Raw genomic sequence first — 6754 nt, 5'->3', positions numbered from 1 at the left:
GGTCTAGCGCATTGTAACTGGGACAGCGTGTTACCGGCTGATACCGACAATAAGCAACTCCCGAACCTAGTGGGAAGCAAAGTAAGGAGGTGTCGGTCTCGGCAGCTTCTGGACTTTGTGTTACTGTAGGTGCATGGCACTAGGTGCGCAGGTTACTGGAGACTAGGTGCAGGCTGTGTAGTGTCCTGGGTTTTTTAAAAGCCCTTCATGGTCTGGCACTTCCCTATATATCTGCCCTCATCACTCCCCCCGACTCCACTAGGGCACTCAGATCAGCAGACCAGATGGTCCTGAAGATCCCTCCCACTCACCTGAAATCGAAAGGCGACCGGGCGTTCTCAGTCGCTGCACCCAGACTTTGGAACGCCCTGCCACTAGTTGTGAAAGCTGCACCTTCTTTGGACATCTTTAAATCTCGTTTAAAAACACACGTTCTCCCTGGCGTTTTAACACCATATGCCCCCCACCCCTCTTTAATCATGTGTTGCTGTGCTCTCCCACTTTTTTTGTTCTGTACTTCTTTTATTTTTTCGTGAAAAATGTTTCTACTGTATCTTCTTGTGCATTTTCTCTACTGTATATGTTTGTTTTTATGCTGTCCAGCACTTTGGTCAACCTTGGTTGTTTTAAATCCTCTAGAAATAAATTTGACTTGACTTGGGGTGTGCCAAAGTGACAAAGACGGACATCACAGCATACCTCGGGGCACAGAGTATATTGTTTATTGATGTGTTATTGTACCCGTTATTTGAGTTAGGAAATGGATTGTGTGTTTATTGTTCTGTTTTACTTAGCCGTTATTTTATAAATGTAAAGTACTCGTTATGAAACAATGATGAGGCGGGTGGTTGATACGGGTGGTTGCAGTACACACCTCTTCCGTTTTCTATCGTGTGGGTGAGCTTTCTTTTTATGTGACTTTGAGAAGTTGCTATGGCCTTCAGCCCACTGGTCATTACAGTACATTATTTCCACTCAATTGTCATATTAGAGGAATGCTACTACACAGCATTTTCTCCTCTCTCTCCCTGCTCTGTGTGGGGGTGTGTGAGGGTGGGGGGGAAGAAAGAACACTAATGTCACATAATGTTCTTTTCTTGAAACAACGACAAATCCTACATGCTGTTGGAAGTCCCAGAAAGATACATGCTGATCAAAGCTCACCCTACAAGAGATCAAGTTTCTCCCCCAAGGCTATACTTGTGAGCGACTGAGCAGTCAAGATGATGCAGCTATAGTACTTGAGTGACGAAAGAACAGAATAGAATTGGTAGACCACCTGAAACTCTGGCCATTTTGACACCTAGTGCACCTGAACAATCTTTTTCTTCCCCATGTACCCTCGGGGCTCTGTAAAAATGTCAACAAAAATGTAGATGTGCTACACAAATAAACTTTCCTTGCCTTAACTTTCCCAGATTTCTCAAGACTTACGGTAAACTGCATTCCCTCGGCACTGTTCATTGTTCAATACTCATTCCGGAGTCTCTCACATGACATGTCCATGCATGTTAGAGGCAAACACTGAACGCCTACCTGAAGAAGCCCATGTAACCCTTCATTAGAGTCAGGTTCTCTTGCATGCACGATCATCTTCCTACTTGTATACTTTAAGTTTACATGTGTTCACTCTACTGAGATAGGGCTCTGACTGGACTAAAAAAAGGACAAATCGATCAGCATTGCATTAAGAGGACATCATGGTACAGTACAAACAAAATTGGATTACATCATGTTGTGTCTAAATCTTAATGTTTTGCCTTTGATTATTGTTACTTCTATGTTTAAAGTGATAGACAAAGTGTGATGAAATGTCGTCCAAATACAGTGACAATAAACATCTTATCTTATCGAATATTCATTTAGATACAGACCAGACGACCAAGTTTGTCCTGGGGGGTAGGAACAGAGCTTATCCATGGCTGTGTGTCTGTCATCTGGCTGGCTTCACTAGTTAACAGCGCCGACATTGATGGTGAGTGTCACATTACGATCAGACGAGGAGGAATGTATGGTCAGAAAAGACAAAATGTGAATTTTTGTATTATTTTTGTGGCGACTTCACAAAAATAAAGTGTGCTCAACCATTTATCTAAACGGTTAAAGGAGTGTAAAACTGGTTGCATGGTGGGGTATTACCTTATTAATCATATGATCCATGCAGATGGTCACCATTCACTTCACAACTTTAAAGAACTGTATTTTTCTTTTTGGAAACTTATTTTGTGCAATGTTTAACACATACACGGTTACTAAAAAGACACTTTATTAAAAATAGTTCTATATATAAGTACTAGTAATCTTATACACTGACTGTATGCAACCTATGTGTCCACTATAGTCCGTCAGGTGGAGAAGGGGGGGGGGGGGGGGGGGGGGGTCTGTTAGACAGTCCAACAAGGGGGGGCACAAAGCTAGCTGAGCCCCTTTTTGTGAGTTTTGATGCTACTGCACCTACTGGACTCCACTATATACAGCTCACTTGTGGTGCCGTTATAGCAGTGCAAAAATTTAAAAAACTTCAGGTGGCATATAATGATGCCTTTAAAAAATCCTGAAACTCCCAAGATGGACCAGTGCAAGGGACATTTTTGTGACTAGTAATGTAACCTTTCATGCTGTACTGAGGAATTTTATATTTAGATTCATGTGTAGACTGAAGGAGTCAAATAATGTATTAATTATGGCCTTAACAACAGGGATCACACAGAGTGATACAAGGTTTTCCTCTTGCTTCTGGAAACACTGGAAGCAATGTTTATATGTTTTAATTGATCTGGGCCGTATGGCGTGAAAATAGTCTGTTACACATAGGATATCTCTGTGTTTTTTATTGTCTGTCTTGTTTCTTTGTTTTGTATTATGGACCCATTGTGTCTGAAATAAAGTTTATCATCATCATCATCATGATTCATGTGCAGTGCCGCGTGGGTGAGAGGAAACTACAAAAACTACAAAAAAAACTACAACTTAAAATAGCAGACCTACAAGCTCATAGCGCGCCACTCGGTGGCGCGCTATGAGCTTGTAGGTCTGCTATTTTAATTTAGCAGACGCTCTTAATCCAGAGCGATTTACAGTAAGCAAGAACGCTCATGTTGTCTTGTCCTCTGTAAGAGAAGAAAGGAAGAAATTTTAGTCAATAACTATTCTGTATAAATAGTTAATAGATTATTCACAAACGACTATTCGTACTACAGTACTTACTAATGACTTACGTTTAGTATTTGTTAATAGTTTATTAACAACTTTCAGTACAAGAAAACCATCTCTGCTGCCAACTACCCTCCATGCATTCTAACTGACACCATTAGTACTGCAGGCAGTACCAGATCATTTCTATAGACTGCTTTAAAATCAAGTCCCAATAAGGTCTAAAAACTATTAACAAATATGTTATTTACTAACCTTTAATACAGATTGTTTTTAACTGACTCCTTAAATATGTATTAGGCTAATTTGTTTAGATGGTTCCCTTGGATGGAAGGCCACATGAGGCCAGCTAGGTGCAGGGAAGGTGCTGGGTGCCTGCAGTATACTGTAGGGGCCCCTACAGTACTGTAGGGGCCCCTACAGTACTGCAGGCACCCAGCACCGTACTAGGGGCCCATTAGTCTGACGTCTCAGTCGTAGTAATGTGTGAGGTTAGGGTTAGGCATAGTGTTTTGTGAGGTTAAAGGGGTATTCCCCTTTAAAACACTTCTGGGGTCATTTAAACATCTACTCTGGCTTTTGTGTGCACCCCAGACAGTTTTGATATTGCCTGGTTCAGTGGTTCGATATGTTTTTATATTAATTTGATCAAATATTAATTTAATATGCCCCCTCCTATATAAACCCATTGAAACTTCAAGCTCCATTTGAACCATGTTAGACTCATTGAAAACACGCGTCCCTGGTTCTTCTGATCGATATTGTCCTACCTTTGTCCTGCAAATTGTGATTGGCCAGAATGAGACAATGTATGATGACGTATGAGGATAAGAGCGCCCCTCACTTCACACGGGTGTGATTTTTGAGGGGCTCCTATGTCCAGCTTTTAGTGTGTGTGTAAACACAAACGTCCTAACACAAACATTAAATGCCATTGACAATGAATGGACAATTTTGAGTGACATATTATTCGAAATTAGCAACCTGCATATATATATCCATATATGTGAACATATGCTATACGACTCTTATATCTGTCATATATGTGGATATGATCTATTATATCATATCCACATATATGACATATATGTCCATATATTCTGCATTTTGGCATATATGTTCATATCTTTAAAATAACACCACCATTAGCCTTTTCATGTCATGCACCCCCTAGAAGGCGCTCGCAGACCACAGGGGGTGCACGCACCAGTTTGTAACCGCTGATGTACGATGATAAGAGCGCCCCTCACTTCACACGGGTGCGATTTTTATTTATAAAATAAATGAAAAGGGTAGTTGAAAAAACATGCCACCCAAATTCTATACAATATCAGTCACCAGGGGGCTTTGTCTGATGAAAATATCTAAATACTGAATCAAGCAACTTAAAAACAAAACAAAATCTGAGTAATTGCTATGACACCAGTGCAGGGAGCTGGGGTGCTGTGGCGTTTTAGTAAACCGTGGCAGGCTACATGTCTAGAGAAGAAAAGTCACACCTGTGTGAAGTCATACTGGCCAATCAGAATGCCTGTTGCCTCAAGTTTACATCATATTTGGCAGACATTTGACCTAATTTCTGTTTTCATTGTCAATGGCAAATATTGGGACGTGTGGGGTCAAAAGCTGTACGTACAAAGTGTTACCAGCGAGGAAAGATGTATCATGAAAACAGAGAGGATTGGCCAATGATGCTCCCATCGTCTATCAAAGTAAAGAAACAATTGTATTTGTAAGAAGCAATTTGTATTTACTTTATCGAGGTTTCTCTCTCTGTCTCTCACCAGGCACCAGTCCTCACAATGGTACACTGATCCGTGGCCGTGCTGCTGGCACAAGACAGGTGCGGCTTCACACCAGTCCTGAGGTACTGGCTCAGTGTGGTAAACCTCTAACTCTGACGTGTGATGCCAGCTCAGACAGTGAACTCGGCATCAAAGAAATGTCCTGGGTGAAGGGCAAGACAACGTTGTGTACATTTCCATTTAAAAATGGCACACTACTTTATCAAGACACTAATGTCACATGTGAAAGCACAGGATCTAAAACTGGACACAGCCACAGCCTGACCATGACTCTCCTGAACATGATGCCGGACAGTCAAGGACAATACACCTGCAAAATGTACTCCAGGCATGGAGTACAAAGCAACAAAACCAACATAGCACTGCAAGGTGAGATTACTCACTTGTTCAAAACAGGAGAAAATATCTTCTATTGTATTGAAAACCTTCCGGTGGAGTTAGATTAAACTCTATTGTTTTGATTAATTTGTGTAGCCCAACAAACAAGTTTATTTTTTACTAAAACAAGATAAGAATCATTACTGGCTGCTGCCTGTCAGATTAATACATGTACAAGTGCAATACCAAAATTGCAGTAACATTTTATTATTTCTCTTTCTAAACCACTCCCTGATTCTTACAGGATGTTTCAGAGATTCCCACCACAGCAAGAGCAAGTCTCAGCTTGAGTGTGGCTTCTACGGTATTTACCCCCTAGGTACAGTCCACTGGTTCCAGGGCACTGCCAACCTGACACACAATGCCACCACCACAGTCCCAGAGGCAGACCACAACAGACTGTTTACCATCAAAAGTACACTGCAAATCCACCAAACACAGCCTGTCAATTGCTCACTGTGGATACCTAGCACAAGGACTTATCTTGCCACTGAAATTATTCAAGTGTCCCAAACATTGGCCCATGAACCCGGATCGTCATCACCGACATTGGCGGTCAAACGGCTGTGGATCCCTATCATGGTGGGACTCGTTGTGGTTAAATCCATCACTTAAAAATTACACAGCACCGGAAGACAAAAGTCAAAACATGAAACTGAAGACAATGATATGATGATGATCTGCTCATGTGGAGTGGAACTTACTTCAGCCACACCTACTGCAACGTGAGGTTTTTATGAGCTTTGCTGTACAATACTGCCATCAAGAGGTTTGATTTCAAACATGCACTGTGCCAACTGTACCAAATGCACTGGAATACTGTAGGTATATGTACGCAGACCTCGCTCACTGTTGTCAACGTCTAAACAGTTGAGTCTGACAGACTTGCTGAGGTTTCAACATGTTCATGAACTTGCAGCTGTACCATCCCAATATAATCACTTAAATAAATATGGGATATGAATACCACTTACTTTAACCATGAAACTGTGATTATGTATGCCTGCTGCTATTTTTATATGCTGGATATGTTTTCCCACCTGCACTATTTCTGCCTTCCATAGTGCCATCTAGCGATTGTATATTTAAATCATGCACATTATGTATATTGGACTTTTTTAATACAATCATATTAGTATGTGCCTTAGCCTTCTTATTGACCTGTTGTGTGTCGTGTTCTTTTCCTCTATTCTCTCTTCCTTATTCTAGCTCTTGAAGTAAATGAACTAAGAAGAGAGAAGACTGTTTCCTCTCTCTATAGAGCGTCGCAGTCCCTCCCCCTACCATGGACCAGGAAATGAATCCCAATGCATTTTTCCCATAGACATTTCAGAAAGTATTTATTTAAAGACGGTTACGCCACGGACAAAGCCAACTCGAGTCGTGGCAACTCATGACAACACAAACAATATTTTGGA

At 41.2% G+C, this 6754-nt stretch overlaps 1 long non-coding RNA gene across 1 annotated transcript; it reads left to right on the top strand.

The window, feature by feature from the left end:
- Nucleotides 1-1570: 1570 nt before the first annotated feature.
- On the top strand, nt 1571-6478 carry LOC306937650. Its single transcript, XR_013791628.1, has 4 exons — nt 1571-1703; nt 1867-1975; nt 4941-5327; nt 5581-6478. It is a non-coding gene; the product is annotated as an uncharacterized lncRNA (long non-coding RNA).
- Nucleotides 6479-6754: the final 276 nt, after the last annotated feature.

This window comes from Electrona antarctica (genome assembly GCF_951216825.1).
Source record: "Electrona antarctica genome assembly, chromosome: 14".
NCBI lineage: Eukaryota > Metazoa > Chordata > Actinopteri > Myctophiformes > Myctophidae > Electrona > Electrona antarctica.
Note: the sequence above shows the minus strand (reverse complement) of the source record. Positions and strands in the feature narration are given on the sequence as shown.